An 18,380-nucleotide genomic window follows, 5' to 3' on the forward strand; every position below is an offset into this window, starting at 1 on the left:
CTCAAAACACTTTATTCTTTAGGAATGACCTGCCTTTCTTGGTGATGAGCTTTTCAATACTTATACTGTTGAAATAAAATCTGATGATCAAATAGCGGGCTTCTTTCAATTGTAAGTTTTCTGATCCATGCTTCCAATGAGTTATGATATATTTTCTGGGTCAAGTGGTTCTAATAATTATGCCCAATATGAATGTGACTGATATTCACACAAACTGCTCTACCAGTGAATTTATCCAACCCTCTTGGAAATCATGGCATTGATCCAGCACCAGACAAGAAGCATAAAGAGAGAAATTTCAATCTATCATTACTACCAAAAGGAAGATATAATGACAATAACAAGACTTCAAAGTAGGTATTCTATTAGATTTTTTTCATAAAGTGCTATGAACAATAAAAAGTATGTTTTTGTATGGAAAATAAAATTGTTTATATAAATAGCCTATTAAAAACTTCAAAAATCTATTGTACTACAGATTTCCATTTAAAACTTGCTATAGTATGTAGACAGATTGGAATGAGCTGTCCTATAGTATAATCCTATATAATGTATAATTTTAGATAATCAATTCATAGATATGCTTTGATAGTCTAAAATTTTATTTGTTAGAGTGCTTTAGGGAGACATATTACATTGACCCTTCTTGCTCCAGAGATTCTTTCCAAATACCTTATCCAATGTCCCAGAAAGTATTTTTTATATCCCAATCATTAAAATGTTTATTTTTCATCTAAAGAGAGGAAAAATTGTCAAAGTCACACCTTCACAGTTAATTATAACTGGGCCTTTCTCAAGGTCTTTTCCTGTACGAAGTACTTAATCACAGAATTATTTCTACTTGAGCACTGTTTAGGCAGGGTTACAGTTTTTCCAAGACGTTTTTAAACACTGGAATATTTTGGAAATACAATCTCCCTTATTAATGTAAGAGCCCTGCCCGTAAACTTGAGTTAATTCTGTTGAGTCAGGACTTACTGATAGATTCCTGAATTTACCCAGAGCTTTAAATGTTGTGTTCCAAGTGCCCTTTGCTCCCAAGGAATCAAGGAGTGCATTAATGTAGCTGTCACTGTAATATTTAATAAGGAACCTTGTGTAAGATTTTAGAAACTTTCCATTTGAAGGTGTTTTTTGCTTCTAAATAGTACAGACACTATCAATATACAAATGGGGCTGAGAAGGCAGGAAAGCTGGTCGATTGTACTTATTCTGCATTCTCAGCACATAGAAAAATGGAATTTAAGAAGTAGGTAGTCCAGAGAGAAGAAAAGTCTTCCAAGTCCGCTGTTTTTACTATGTGCAACAGTTGAAATTAACTGTCAAATGAGCTTTGAATCTAGCTAAGTATAAATATAAAAAAGAACAACTTATGGTTAACACAAGCATATCTGTTATTATGCCACAAACCACAGGAGGAGCAACAGGAATGAACTGCAGTAATGATGGCAACTGGTCTCACTACTTTTCATGTTAGTATGTTGTGTAAATACTTTAAGATAGTAAACATTCATTCAAGGCCTTTCTACATGTCAGTTCAAGTGTTGACCAACAGTTTTTTTCTGCTATGTCTATAATTATTTACTTGCATGTCTAGTCCTCCACTAGACAGAAAATGATGTCAGAATACAAAGATTTTCCTTGTTTGTGTTCCATGCCCTGCAGAGTACTTTAGACATGATAGACAAGCAATGAACATTGTTTTCTCAGAAGTAGATACTTCATATATCGTTCTAAGAATAATAGGTCTACTTCTTTTTGACAATGAGAAAAAAAGAATAGGAGGATAAGGAGGAGGAGGAGGAGGAAGAGAATGAAAAATAAGCAGAGGAGACTGATCCTGACAAGATGGTCATAATAAAACAATAAATTCCCATTTAAATTTATTTGGATCATTTCTCACTCATATGGTGCTTGACTTAGCACAAATTAGTGTTCCTTGAATGCTAATTAATAGTTTGGTTGATAACTGTAACCATATGAAGTCATGGTCATGTTCTAGGTAATCTTAGATGGAATTCCAAAAACCCTTTGCAAAGATCACAAAGTTAGACACAAAAGCTTTTCAAACCTTCTTCATGTTTTAAACTTAATGTGCAGAAGAAATCAATCAAGATGGCAGAGTAGGAAGACATGGAACTCACCTCTCCCCATGAACACATCAAAAAAGCATCTACATGTGGAACAATCCTCACTGAAAACTAACTGAAGAATGCAGAAAGACTTCTGCACAACCAAGACTGTAAGAAAGATACACACAGAATCAGGTAGGAAGGGAAGAGAAGTGAAGAGGTCAGGACCTGTGCCCCTGGGAGGAGGCTCAGAGGAAAAGGGAGGTTATGTGGGCAGAGATCCTCCCTGGGGCGTGAGCAGTTTGAGCCACTTATTGGGTGTCCCAGCCCTGGGGTCCTACACAGGGAAGATGAGCCCCCTACGCTAGTTGGCTGGGACTAACAGGAGGGCTATCAGAAAGCTGGGCTTTGCTTGTGAGGAGCATGTGCATGCTGTCTTGCTCCGGAGGTAGAACGGAGAGGGCAGATTGAAGACAGCTGCAGAGGCTGCTTGGTTTCCAGTGACTGCCCTGGCACATGCCTGAGCCTGAGCAGAATGAACGGTCAAGCCCCATCACTCCATGTCCCAGCGCTGCACTGTACCTACGCTGCCAACACCAGAGAGAGAGCTCGGCTGTGGGATGCAGAGGCGACTTGGACCCAGAACAGTGTCTGGTTGGGGTGGGGGTGGCAACTGCTGGCACATACTTAGGCAGTGCATCAGAAGCAGCCTGGAATTCTGATGGTGGCTGGTCCACCATAACCCACACCCCGATAAATACTGAGACCATGTGGGCCCCACCTGCACTGTGGTGAGACTTCACAACAGGGCAGGGACAGTGGAGATTGGAGGGAGTGATCAGCTGTGTGGAATAAAGGGGACTCAGATGTGAGGCTGAGTCTAAACCAGGTGAAGGCAACAATTGCTCGTGCCTACACAGGTGGCACATTGCAGGCAGCTTGGACCACTGCAGCTGACACACCATAGCCCATGCCCCATCATGAGAGCACTTGCATGGGCCCCTCTGCTTCAGCACTGCTCCGCTCTGAGCCAAGAGTCCCAGTACTTAGAGAGGAGATAGCATATACCTAAAGGGAACAGAGCTAGCTCAGACCAGACCCTCAGGGCTTCTGCTCCAGCAACTTAGGATCTGCCCTGCCCCCAATAGGATGGTTACAGCCACTGAGCAGAGGGGAAGCCCTGCCTCAAAATCAGTTCCAACTCTAGCCACTCTATCTCCAGCCCCACTGCCTACCAAGGTGATGGGTGCAGGGATAATCTGAGGAAAGACATGACTTGCATCCACATCAAATTAGCTTTCCAACCAAAGAGACTGGGCACAAGCAGTCTCTATAGGGACACTCCTACATAAGAACACCCTTTCAAGTCTGCAATGGGTAACCATTTAACCTAAACTCATAGAGACAGAGAAAGTTAAGCAAAATGAGAAGGCAGAGGGACTGGTCTCAACTGAAAGAGAAAGAGAAAACTCTTGAAAAAAGAAATAATAAAACAGAAATAAACAATTTAACAGATAAATAATTCAACACACTAATAATAAGAATGCTAACTGAATTAGGGAAAAGAATAGATGAACAAAATGAGAATTTAATAAGGAACTAGAAAATATAAAAAAGACCCAATCAGGGGGTTTTCTTGGTGGTGCAGAGGTTGAGAATCTGCCTGCCAATGCAGGGGACACGGGTTCGAGCCCCGGTCTGGGAAGATCTCACATGCTGCGGAGCAACTGGGCCCGCGAGCCACAACTACTGATCCTGCGCGTCTGGAGCCTGTGCTCCGCAACAAGAGAGGCCACGACAGTGAGAGGCCCACACACCGCAATGAAGAGTGGCCCCCACTCACTGCAACTAGAGAAAGCCCTTGCACAGAAACGAAGGCCCAACACAGCCAAAAAACATAAAAATTAATTAGTTAATTAATTTAAAAAAAAAAAGAAAGAAAGAAATCCTGTGGAAGCTGTGGAAGTGCCAGTCTGCTTGGCCTGCCCTACAGATTTCAGACTCACCAACCCCCATAGTTGCCTTAGCCACTTCCTTAAAAAAAAGAAAAAAAAAAAGACCCAATCAGAAATAAAGAATTCAGTAACTAAAATAAAAAACATACTAGCAGGAATGAATAGCAGACTAAGTGATACAGAAGAATGCATAAGTGATCTGGAATAATGGAAATCACCAATCAGAAGAGCAAAAAGAAAAAATTTAAATGAAAACAGTTTAAGAGATTTTTGGGATAACATCAAGCAAAGCAATATTTGCATTATAGGGGTCCCAGAAGAAGAGAGAAAATTGGTGATTGAAAATGTATTTGATGAAATTATGGCTGAAAACTTCTCAGACTTGAAGAAGGAAACAGATATCCAGTGGCATGTGGGATCTTCCCAGACTGGGGCACGAACCCATGTCCCCTGCATCGGCAGGCAGACTCTCAACCACTGCGCCACCAGGGAAGCCCTGGCGCAGTGGTTAAAGAATCTGCCTGCCAATGCAGGGGACACAGGTTCCATCCTTGGTCTGGGAAGATCCCACATGCCGCGGAGCAACAAAGCCCGTGCGCCACAACTACCGAGCCTGCTCTCTAGAGCCCGTGAGCCACAACTACTGAGCCCGCGTGCTGCAACTACTGATGCCTGAGTGCCTAGAGCCCATGCTCCGCAACGAGAAGCCACCACGATGAGAAGCCCGCACACTGCAACAAAGAGTAGCCCCTGCTCACCACAACGAAAAGTAGCCCTGATCACCGCAACTAGAGAAAGCCCTTGCACAGAAAGGAAGACCCAACACAGCCAAAAATAAAAATTAATTAATTAATTAAAAAAAAAAAAAAAAGAAAGAAATCCTGTGGAAGTGCCAGTCTGCTGGCCTGCCCTACAGATTTCAGACTCACCAACCCCCATAGTTGCCTTAGCCACTTCCTTAAAAAAAAGAAAAAAAAAAAGACCCAATCAGAAATAAAGAATTCAGTAACTAAAATAAAAAACATACTAGCAGGAATGAATAGCAGACTAAGTGATACAGAAGAATGCATAAGTGATCTGGAATAATGGAAATCACCAATCAGAAGAGCAAAAAGAAAAAATTTAAATGAAAACAGTTTAAGAGATTTTTGGGATAACATCAAGCAAAGCAATATTTGCATTATAGGGGTCCCAGAAGAAGAGAGAAAATTGGTGATTGAAAATGTATTTGATGAAATTATGGCTGAAAACTTCTCAGACTTGAAGAAGGAAACAGATATCCAGGTACAGGAAGCACAGAGGGTCCTAAATAAGATGAACCTAAACAGACCCATGCCAAGACAAATCATAATTAAAATGACAAAAGTTAAAGATAAAGAGAGAATTCTAAAGGTATCAAGAGAAAAACACAGAGTCATATAAAAGGGAACCCCCATAAGGATATCAGCTGATTTTTCTGCAGAATATTTGCAGGCCAGAAGGGAATGTCATGATATATTCAAAGTACTGAAAGGGAAAAAACCTGCTACTCAGGATAATCCACACAGCAAGACTATCATTTAGAATAGAAGGAGAGAGAAAGAATTTCTCAGACAAACAAAAACTAAAAGAGTTCAACAATTCTTTTAGGGTAAACTTACCCTAAAAGAAATGTTAAAAGATCTTCTCTAAGTGGAAAAGAAGTAAGGATATATAAGAAAGGGAAAATCCCACTAGGAAAGGCAAGTATAGAGTAAGACCTGAGGATCAACCATTTAAATAAGCTAGTACAAAGATTAAAAGACAAAAAATTGTAAAAGTAACTATAAGTATAACAAACAGTTAAGGGATAAGCATGAAGATGTACAATATGACATCAAAAACACAAAACATGGGAGAGCAGAATAAACGATGTAGATCTTTTAGCATATGTTTGAACTTAAATGACTACCAGTATAAAACAAGTAGATATAGTTATAGGTCAACACATGAATCTCATGGTAACCAGTAATCAAAAACCTACAAGAGATACACAAAAACTAAAGAGAAATGAACACAAGCATACTACTAAAGAAAATCATCAAACCACAAGGGAAGAAACAAAAAAAAAAATAACAGAGAAGAACTATACAAACAACTGGAAAACATGCAATAAAATGGTGTAAGTACACACCTATCAATAGTTAATTTAGATGTCAATGAAATAAATGGTACAATCAGAAGACATAGGGTGGCTGATTGGATAAAAAACATGACAAGACCCATCTATATACTGCCTACAAGAGACTCACTCCAGAGCTAAAGACACACATAGACTGAAAGTGAGATGATGGAAAAAGATATTTCATTCAAATGGAAACAACAAGAAAACAGGAGTGGAAATATTCATACAGACAAAATGGATATTAAAATAAAGGCTATAACAAAAGACAAAGAAGGGCATTATATAATGGTTAAGGGACCAATACAAGAAGGGAATATTACACTCATTAACATGTATGCACCTAATACAGGAGCACCTAAATATATAAAGCAAATATTAACAGAAATAAAGGGAGAAATTGACAATAACATAATAATAATAAAGAATTTTAACACCCCACTTACATCAATGGACAGATCATTCAGAGAGAAAATCAAAAAGGCAACAGTGGTCTCAAATGCCACAATAGACCAGTTGGACTTAATGGATATCTATAGGACATTCCATCCAAAATCAGCAGAATACACATTCTTTTCAAATACACATGGAAAGTGCTCCAGGATAGATCACATGCTAGAACACAAAACAAGTCTCAAAAAATTTAAGAAAATAGAAATTATATCAAGCATGTTTTTCCCAATCACAACAGTATGAAACTAAAAATCATGAAGGCTAAACAACATGCTACTAAAAAACCAATGGGTCAGTGAAGAAATCAAAGAAAAATCAGAAAATATCTTAAGAAAAATGAAAATGAAAACATAACTTTCCAAAATCTATGGGATTCAGGAAAAGCACATCTAAGAGGGAAGTTTATAGCAATACAAACCTTCCTCAAGAAAGAAGAAAAATCTCACATAAACAATCTAACCTACCACCTAAAGGAATTACAAAAAGAAGAACTAACAACGCCCAAAGTCAGCAGAAGGAAGGAAATGATAAAGATCAGAGTGGAAATAAATAAAATAGAGACCAAAAAACAATGGAAAATATCAATGAAATCAAGAGCCGGATTTTTAAAAGAAAAACAAAATTGCTACATCTTTAGTCAGGTTCATCAAGAAGAAAAGTGAGAAGACCCAAATAAACAAAATTAGAAACAAAAAAGGAGAAGTTACAACCAATATCACAGAGATACAAGAGATCGTAAGAGACTATTACAAACAGTTACATGCCAACAAATTGGACAACCTCGAAGAAAAGGACAGATTTCTAGAAACACACAACCTGCCAAGACTGAATCAAGAAGAAATAGAAAATTCGAACAGACAAATCATTAGTAGTGAAATTCAGTTTGTAATTAAAAAACTCCCAGCAAACAAAAGTCCAGGACCGAATGGCTTCACAGGGGAATTCTACCAAACATATAAAGAATAGCTAATACCAATCCTTGTTAAACTACTGCAAAAAATTGAAGAGGACAGAACACTCCCAAATTCATTCTCCGAGGCCACCACTACCCTGATACCAAACCCAGACAAAGATCACACACAAAAAATTTACAGGCCAATATCTTTGATGAATATAGATGCAAAAATCCTTAACAAAATATTAATAAACTGTATCTAATAATATATAAAAAGGATCATATATCATGATTAAGTGGGATTTATTCCAGGGTTGCAAGGATGGTTCAATATTCACAAATAATCAATGTGATACAATACATTAACAAAAGGAAGGATAAAAATCACACGATCATCTCTTTAGTCACAGAAAAAGCATTTGACAAAATTCAACATCCATGAAAAGATGCTCAACATCACTAATTATTAGAGAAATGCAAATCAAAACAACAATATCAACTCACACCTTTCAGGATGACTATCATCAAAATGTCTACAAATATCAAATGCTGGAGAGGGCATGGAGAAAAGGGAACACTTGTACACTGTTGGTAGGAATGTAAATTGATACAGCCACTATGGAGAACAGTATGGAGGTTCCTCAAGAAACTAAAAATAGAACTACCATAAGATCCAGCAATCCCACTCCTGTGTATATATCTGAAAGAAAAAAAATGAAAACACTAATTCAAAAAGGTACATGCACTCCAATGTTCATAGCAGCACTACTTACAATGGCCAAGATATGGAAGCAATCCAAGTGTCTATCAACAGACAAATGGATAAAGTCCTACACTGTTGGTGGGAAAGTAAATTGGTGAAGCCACTATGGAAAACAGTGTGGAAATTCCTTAGAAACCTAAAAATAGAGCTACCATATGACCCAGCAATCCCACTCCTGGGCGTATACCTCAAAAAGACGAAAACTCTAACTCGAAAAGTTACATGCACCCCAATGTTCATAGCAGCACTATTTGCAATAGCCAAGACATAAAAACATCCCAAATGTCCATCAATACATGATTGGATAAAGAAGATGTGGCATATATATACAATGGAATATTATTCAGCCATAAAAAGAATGAAATTCTGCCATTTGCAACAATGTGGATGGACTTATAGAGTATTATTCTTAGTGAAATGTGTCAGACAGAGAAAGATAAGTACTGTATGTTATCCGTTAACGTGGAATCTAAGAAATGAAACAAATGAATGCATATAGCAAAACAGAAACAGACTCATAGATATATAAAACAAACTAGTGGATGCTGGTAGGGAGAAGGAAGGTGGAATGGGCAAGATAGAGGTATGGGACTAAGAGATACAAACTACTATGTATGAAATAGATAAGCAACAAGGATATATCATATAGCACAGGGAATTATAGCCATTATTTTGTAATAATTTTAAATGGATTATAATCTATAGAAATACAGAATCACTACGCTGTACACCTGAAACTAATATTATATTGTAAATCAACTATAGTTCAATTAATTAGTTAATTAAATGTGCAAATGATTATGCCTAATACTGGTCTTTGTAAACCAAAATAACCACTTTGACAAATACCCTTCCCATAAACTGCTCAGTAAAGTCGCAAATTTTTTTGACCATTGTATCTTTTTGACTGAACTGAGTAAATAATTGGTGTGCTTTGTAGTCAGAGAAACTGATAATTAAGTAACACACAGATAATCATTTCAAAGATTACCCACATCAAAGTGTCATGAGTTTTATCAGGTCTGGTCCTCAGCCAAAACTGTAATTAGCAAGGTTTGCATTCATTATCTCTCCCTAACAGCTTCTGCACTTGTACTTACTTTAAGTTTTGCCCTTTTCTCAAGACAGTCTGTCCCCAAGTCAGTGACACATTTTTGGTACTCTCCATGTCTCCCTTCACCTATAAAACTATCCCATGTCCTTCGCTGACAAAGGTTTAACTATTGTGCTTATTTGAGCTATGGTGCAAAATGCCTGATAATGATTGAAAGTGTTATCCTTCCCAGTTGCCACTTTTATTTTTAGCACTGTCTTTCAGTGTTTTATACCTGGGGTTACCAACTGTTTCAGTTTGCCTGGGACTTTCCTGGTTTCAGCAATGGAAATTCCAAGTCTCAGGAAAACCCTCAGTTCCAAGCTTATTTACCCTAATTGCCGTGAAAGGACTGGAAAAAATGACAGCTGGGGAAGACTTTTTAGCCTTCTCTCTCAAATGCAGTTCCCAGTGGGAGATTTTTCTGCTGCTTCTCTCAGATCTCTCTTCAGGATGCTGTACTTGACCCCCTCAGGATATCTTTCTTTCCTCCCCACCACACCCTTCAAGACAGATTTCCCAGATTTGCTCCTCTTGCTTTCTGGGTGATCTAAGCCTTCCATTATTTTAGTTTGCTCAATAAAAGACATTTGCCTTCCTAGGCATCTCAGTGTTCACAAAAAAAGGGTCCAGATACATGTCATAATCCTTACCCACAACACTCTGTTCTTTGTCTTCACTTGCCCACCTGTAGAAAGAGCATTCTTTATCTAAAGCACTCAGATCCTATAATAACAACAAAGAAAACCCAAGGGAAATCATCTATGAGTATGTTTATCTACACCAATATTTTTCATTAGTTCTAATAAGCAGAATTTGATGATATGTCTTGCCTGAAGTAAAAGGACAATGTAGTGAAAATGTTCCAGCTGCCTAGGTTTGCCATCTCAATACAATTCGATTCATTCTGTGGCTCTGGAACATCCATCATTTCTCAGGCATCTATGATTTGCCTGTGATAGAGAAGCAAGGAAGAAAAATTTTTAAAAGGCTCATTGTGGGATTGTTTAAAATGCATTCAAACAAAGTAGTTGATTTTACTAAATTAAAAAAAAATTGACCATATCATTTCTGTTATGGATTTATGGCTGGATTGTGTCCCCCAAAATTCATATGCTGAACTCCTAACCCCCAGTGCTTAAGAATGTGATTAGATTTGGTGATAGAGTCTTTCAAATGGTTATTAAGTTAAAATGAAGTCACTAGGGTAAGCCTTAATCCAATATGAGAAGAGATTAGGACATAGACACATGTACCGAGATAAAACCACGTAAAGACACAGAGAAGATAACCATCTACAAGCCAGGAGACAGGCCTAGAACAGATCCTTCCCTCATGGCCCTCAGAAGAAATCAACCCTGCCAAAGCTTTGATCTTGGACTTCTAGCCTCCAGAACTGGGAGAAAATAAATTGTTGTTGTTTAAGCCACCCATTCTATGGTACTTTGTTATGGCGGCACTAGCAAACTAATAAAATTTTCTGGTGGATAAATACAGAAATACTAAGTGGTCAAAATGAGCTCTCATTAAATACAGATTTAGAACCTTGCTCAAGGCAAAAACCCAGGGCATATGGATTAATTACTTGCATGGGTTTGCAGGTCTCACATCAGAACTTGGACTGTTATCCCTAGGCACACAGTAAACTTCTCAGCAATCCAAATGGAAATAAATAGAAAGGTTCTCTAAGAGTATGGATTTTTTTCTTCCAACCTATCAGTGAAACCTCTTGAAAATAGCTTTAGGAATGTAACATCAAGCGCTGTCTCATCTTCTCACGGATAACTTTGATCAATCATCTTTTATTTCACCATAACCCACAGCATTCCACTCCACCTGAAAAACAACAGTATGATAGTCTTTCCTGAAGAGCATTTCTCCACTCAGAGTAAATCATAAGTATAACTGAACACACATTAAACACATATTATACAGGAACTATGTATTAAGAAAGAAAATGTTTATAGGTTCTTAAAAATGGACAGGATGAATTGTATAATATGAGCTTTATCTTAATAAAGTTGTTCTGTATATAGAACAAGCAAATAAATACACCACCTTTGTCAGTGTATCCCTTTTGTATCATTTTGTCCTATTTTTCACTGATGTCTTAGAATCATCTAATTTACTTTGCTGTTCTACTTTCCCCTTGGGCAGCATTTAGAGGTTATTACTGATTCAAAAGTGGAGATAAAGGTCTCCAATGAAAAGTCAGATGGCTGAGAAAGATAGAAATACCCCTGACCTTGGACTTCCTTTCATAATTTCATTCAGAGAATGTTCAAAGGATTGTGCTGTGATGTTTTTCACAGGCGGGTGATACCTGCCACTCAATCTTTACAATTTTCTCAATCAGGCACTCTGGGAACTCCTCCTCTATCCCTCTCTCCCAGTCAGCTTCTTTCTGGCAGCAGTTGAGGTGCATTGACTAGGTTACAGGTCCTGCTTGAGACTGAACAGTTAGGAGTAATAGGAGATCTACTGCTGGACCTCCTGGGTCAGGCGAACTCACAGTCTTGATGGGGTTTTAGATGGCTCTGTCATGTCATCAGCAATTTATAAATTGGTATGTAAAGGGTAGATTGCCGGTGAGGTTTCACTTACTTAGTGTTTGATTTAGTGCAGAAGTTTATAGAAGCAGGCCCACTGCCCAGTCTCGTGAGGAGGACTCAGATGACTAGATTCTTGAATTACACTTGAGGGAAAAAGTTTTCCTGGTGTAGGAAAAATAGTTCTGAGGTTATCTCACATCTCATTTTTAATGGAAAATTGCTGTTGACGTCCCCAACACCAACCTCCTCCCAATTCCAGGAACAGATCTCAATTTCACCTGGTGACCAGTGACTCCCAAACCCAGTGGTTTGAATGAGGGGGGAGGTTGTCAAGGAAGGAGCTTGTGACCCAGGTCTGACCAGTCAAAGGATTGCTGGTTCCAGCCCTTAGTGACTGGCTGAGTGAGAAGCACAAAACCTAAATTGGTCTAATCAGAGGCACTCTTCTTCTGGGGTTATAGGGAAATACTCAGTATTGCCCTACCTATCAATCAAAGTTTACTCAGAAAAGCAGGACCATCAGCAATGATATACAATAAGGATTTATTGCAGTGATTTGACCTGACACATACGTGAGAGCTGGTCAGAGCTTGGCCTGGAGCTTTCTTCTGTCTCTGGTATGGAGCCAGAAGTCATAGGTCAGGCTGAGGGAAAGAAAAGATGAACACCTGACTGAGGAAGAGCAGGGACAACTAGAATCTGCGTTTGTCAGTTACTCGCACCCTTGTTGGTCCCTCCCTGTCTCCAAGCCTGCAACCTTGCTTCTGTGGATAACCCTCAGGACAAGTGGTGCTCTGGCTGCAGATGCCCACCAACAAGCCGAGTCAGAAGCTGCAATGGAGCCTAACCTACATCCACCTTCCAAGAGTCACAATGGCTATTGCTCCACAGTGACCCTCCAAATCTTCCACAGATTTCTCTTGTAGCTAACCAGACCCAGAAATATTCAGTGAAGAGAATTCTGGGCAACATAGTTCAGTTTAGCCAAGTCGACACATTAAAAAGCCACCACAGCCTGAAACCGGAACATGGAGAAATATGAGGTGGGAGCTGCTGCAGCCATCTTGCCCCAGGGAGAACCCAGAGCTGCTGGGCTGCTTTGGGGAGCCCAAGGATTCAACTAATATAATCAAAGTCAGAGAAGAGTGAAAAACAAACGAGCAATTTGATCACACCCTTCAAGCCCTGAATCCTGGAATGCCTGAAACTAACCCTGGAGTTTTCAGTCGTGAGAGACAATAAATTCTTTGTGCTTAAGCCAGTTTGAAATAGGTTTTCTGACACTAGCTCCCGAAAGACTGCTAAATGACAATCTTAACACAGGGTTGCTGTGTATGCTCTTGCTGAAGTTTCTTAATAGTTTTAAGGTGAGATATGATACATTAATGTCAAAGTGAGGTTGCTCAGCTCATCACCCCTGTGAGTCACCATCCCTTTAAATGTGGAATTCCTCATTGGAAAGAGAACATCTGTCGACCTTATTAACAAGTGCCTGTGATCACTCTGTAATTCTACAAAGAAGGTGAGGCATAGAGATAGTTGTACTAACCACGTTAGAAACATTTTTTGTTTCCAATGGGGAAAAATTAATCCAACAAGACATTTAACAAGTGATGGGCCAGTAAAGACAAGGCTTTCTCCAAAAATATTTTATACAAACAGTGCATATATTTTGCAAAATCAACTTAACACACATTAAATGTCTCAAATTAACCTATTTTTATTCAAATGTGTTTACATTTTAAACGAGATGTAGATATTAATTATTTTAATTAGTTTTATAATAAAAATTATTTTTCAAGCTTTTAGGAAGTCATTATGAAAAAGTTCACTTTGTATATATAAATGGAGCCATCATATAATCTGATTTGCAGGGGGTTTTTTGTTTTACAATTTAAAAACTATTTTTTTGATGGAATGACATAAAAATTTGTTACCTAGAAGTAAGGTTTTCTGGTTTAGCAAAGATTCCTTTATTCTTATAGAGATGAAGGAAATTAATGCTGTGGTTCTCAAAGTATATTCGCTGGACCAGCAGCATCTATATTACCTGAGAACTTATCAGAAATGCAAATTCTCAGGCACCACCCCAGACCTGCTGAATCAGAATTCTGGGGGTGGAGCCCAGAAGTCTGTGTTCCAACAAGCCCTCTAGATGATTCTGCTGCTGCTAAAGTTGAAGAATCTCTGTAGTAGAGGTTGCTTGGTCTAAGGCCTTTGCAATGAGACGGGAGCATGTTTGACAATGTGCTTTGGGTAGCTCCTAGTAAAAACATTGCTGACCTTCAAACTCAGTCCTCAGACTCATATTCGAGTTTGTTTTGAATAGTTGGTGGTTTTCAACTACTCAAAATTGTGCATATTGCATAACCAGTTTCAGTAGGCTACATGAGTAATAAATGAGATAGTATCTGTAAAGTGATTAGTGTGCTTATGTGTGCATGCTATGTGTGCTATGCCTCACACAGAGGGGAACTTATTTTAATGTAAATAATTGATATTCAAACTATTAGTCTTAGTTCACATTCTTTTCCCTCATAGCAAAATAAATATACAAAACCCACAAAATATCCTACTCATTATACATTCATAGACATTCAAGCCTAAGAGGAATTTCAAGATTACCCAGTTCAAGCCCCTTGTTTTACAGATGAAAAAACTGAAGCCCAGGGAGGCTGAATGACAGGTCAAAAGTCTCTTAGGAAGTAATGGGCAAAGATTAGAAGCCAGCTTCAACTCCTGGACTAGTATCTTACAGAAGAAGCCATTCATGTTGTACTCACTACTACAACAGCAGTGCTTACTGTGGAATTTTCTCCCTTGCCCTTACTAATTATTATCCAGTACTAATCTCTCCTTCTGCACTCCCTCATGAATAAACTGACACTATTTTTCAGAATTGCAAAGCTATTAGATTTAAAGCTTTCTGGCTTACATAAGCCTAGATATACATAAAAACAAAAGGTAAAATATGCATGCAAAAGCCACAAATTTCCATAACATTTAGTGAAATAATGAAATATTGTAGTGTATACATAGTCACTTTTTATTTTGTATTGTGGACTAGTAAATAAGCATGCAAGAAACCAACTTTCAACAATTATGTTATTTTGAAGAATGTCTTTGGGTTAACCCCACCTCTTTAGAACTTTGGAACTCACTAGATTATACAGCAGCACATGAAGGAAACTTCATACAGAAGAGGGGGGAAGAAGTATGTACATCTAAAAAGAAAAAAAATCTATTTTAATTAGAAAAGCCTTCAGAGACATACTTTTTATTATTCTCCTTTTCCTTTATAGTGCCTTAAATATTCCCTGGACATTAAAAAATTACGGAAAATATAATTTACAGTAGCACAGTATGAAAATTCGTTCTGAAACTTCTAATTATGTATAGCATCGTACGATTTTGAATGTAGTTTCTTTATTGTATTTCCTCTTTCTTTCTTTCTTTCCTTTTTTGTTTATTTATTTTTGGCTGCGTGCACGAGGGCTTTCTCTAGTCGCAGCGAGCAGGGGCTACTCTTTGTTGCAGTGTGCGGGCTTCTCATTGTGGTGGCTTCTCTTGTTGCAAAGCATGGGCTCTAGCCACGCGGGCTTCATTAGCTGTGGCACGCAGGCTCTAGAGCGCAGGCTCAGTAGTTGTGGCGCACGGGCTTAGTTGCTCCGCGGCATGTGGGATCTTCCCGGACCAGGGCTCGAACTCGTGTCCCCTGCACTGACAGGTGGATTCTCAGCCACTGCATCACCAGGGAAGCCCCTGTATTTTCACATAACATATTCAAAGCTATTTAGTAGCAGCAAAATTTCTTACACCAACACCATCCATTAATGTAATGCATTCTGTTCCTTCTAGAGACCTGGTCATCCCCAAGTTCAAAACTTAATATGGTATTTTCTACATTACAGGACATGAAAGTGTGCTGTATTCGTGACTGGCATGAACAGTTAATGACTCACTATTGCTTGCACCTCATTAATTGGCTTTCATATTAAGGCTTTAACAGAAGGAAGTGGAGGATCTGTGGCTTACATAGAAAAATTACTACACTGCAAGCTGAGCACTGAACAAAAATCTCATCCTAATGCATCATTAGGGGAAGAGCCTGAAGAACTGAAAGAACCGTCTATGCTTTTTCCAGTTTCGAAATGTTTAAAGAAGTTTTATATTAATGGCTTTTGATGCTTTTAATGATGTCAAGGATGGGATTTAAGTGCCTTATTAATTCCCTTGATTTGCCACCAAATCTTAAAAGGCAATTCGTGATTACTGAGCTAATCTTTTCTGATTATGAAAATCCATTGTAGGAAGAAAAATATAAAATTCAGAAAAGTGGAACTGATTTATAAAAATGTTAGAATATATTTAAAAGAACAGAATGTTTGGACATGGGTTTAAAATTCCTCTGAAAGGATTTGTTACAAGATTATAAAATATCTTTGTGTATATTAATATTTAAACCGTTGTTTCATCCTTAAATTACAGAGATCATGCTGTTCATTTTTTAAACTCTTCTTAAACTTCCCAACGACAATCACAACAGATGATGCGATAAACCTGAAGTGATTTATTAAATCTTACTCCCCTAATCAGCTAGCAAAATCTCTGTCATGTCAGATCTCAGAGCCTGGAAAAACCCAGTTATTAATTCTTTATTATCCTTTCCCGAAATTCTCTGGTTTGCTGACGTGCTAATAAGATTCCAAGAATGTTCTAAAAAAAGAAAAATCACCACTAAAAATGATTGTGTTCTGAAGTTACAAATTGTTTTTTTTCTTCTCCCTGAATTCATTTTCAACTAAAATAAATTCTGTCCTTGAATGTGTGTACATAACTCCTTGGGCAGGCTATATTCTCTTATCATCAAATATAAATATTAAAAGCCTTAAAGATCTTAAACCCTAATTCAAATTACCTTTGCCAGCATACCAAATACCCCAGGGTAGGTGTATTAAAAGCTCTAAAAAGATTCTGCTTTTACTTTTTAGCCAAATGGACATGTTTTATTCAGGATCCCTAAATAAAATCCTATTCAGTTCATCCACATTACCTTTGAGGATATGTCTTTCCTTCCTTCACTCCTTCACCCTTTCCAGCCCTTCATCCTGGCTCCCTGCATCTCCTGAGCTCTTCTCCTGCCTGAGGGCTTCAGTGCATTGAGGAACTGCGTCTTCCAACCTCTCCAGACCAGAAGCAGTGTCTGATCTTCCTTCAGGCTCATCATTTCTTTACCAGGGAAAACATCTGATCTCCCTGATCTATATGATGTCCCCCAATATCTATATCTCTTAGCTTCCCAGGCTTTCCATTGCAGCTGGTATTGCAGATGCCATTTTAGATTTAACTGTATTTTTTTATTATTGTCTCTATCACTTCAGCAGAATTGAAGTCAATGATCATGCTGTTTTTTTCCCCATTATTAACCTCAAACATCTATGTGTCTGCCACAGAGTAGGTACACACACTCCATCTGTCAACTGAATGCCAATAAATGAATGACTGTCTAAAACACATAAACACTGGCACACGGCAGAGAGTTGAACATAGGAGTAAGCACAGACCATCTCTTTATCAACTTGCCAACAGTTAGCATTTATACTGGCCCAAATTTCTATATCATCCTTGTCTTCCAAAAACTTTAGAAGACACTCTGGCGCACACAAACACACACACACGTGTTTACATGAACAAATGAGCATGCACACACACAGTTATCAGTGGTTTTGGTGGTTAAGACTACTGCACTCAGCAGTGATAAATCAGGTTTTTAAAAAAATAACCCTTGTTTTTAAAAATCTTTGAGAGTTAAAGAACTATTCTGCACTATGATCCTGAAGGAAAAGTCCAAAAGTTAGGCAGGATTAGCTAGGTCTCAAGATGCTGGAGGAAGGTGGTGAAAACTCCAGTTGGTGGGTACAGACAACAGATTTCTGATAAATCATATGTTCCTTCTGGCAGTCTTTCAAGAGATGGTACAAAAGAGCAGTGAGCTCCAATGAAAATGAAATCATTACCATTTCCCTATAAGTTTTAATATGCATTTTGATATTTTTAAACTATATTCCTATGTCCGATGTTTTCTTAAAGATCCAGAACCAAGTTCTGCAAACAGAAAACCTCCTTCACACTGGCTGTAGAGCCCTGAGCATCCTCTCCAGTCCTTAGTTTCTTCAAATGAAAAATGGGAATAATGCTGGCAAACACCACTGAGAAATAAAAGTGATCAGGCATAGAAAGCCTGTAGCCCTGTCCCTGGCCGCAGAGTATTGTTTGCTTCTCCTCCCTCCCTACCTGTCTGCTGGCAAAATTCCAGTGTTCACATTGAGAGTCTCTAGATTATCTGGGTATCTGTGTGATGTAACTATGTTAGCCGTCATTTGTTTTAACTAAAAGAAATTAAAAGTAACTTTGAAAGGGAGAGAGGGCTTTTCTTTCCCTTCTCAGCAACAAAGCA

This window comes from Physeter macrocephalus, chromosome 5, assembly GCF_002837175.3.
Source record: "Physeter macrocephalus isolate SW-GA chromosome 5, ASM283717v5, whole genome shotgun sequence".
In the NCBI taxonomy this organism is placed as follows: Eukaryota; Metazoa; Chordata; class Mammalia; order Artiodactyla; family Physeteridae; genus Physeter; species Physeter macrocephalus.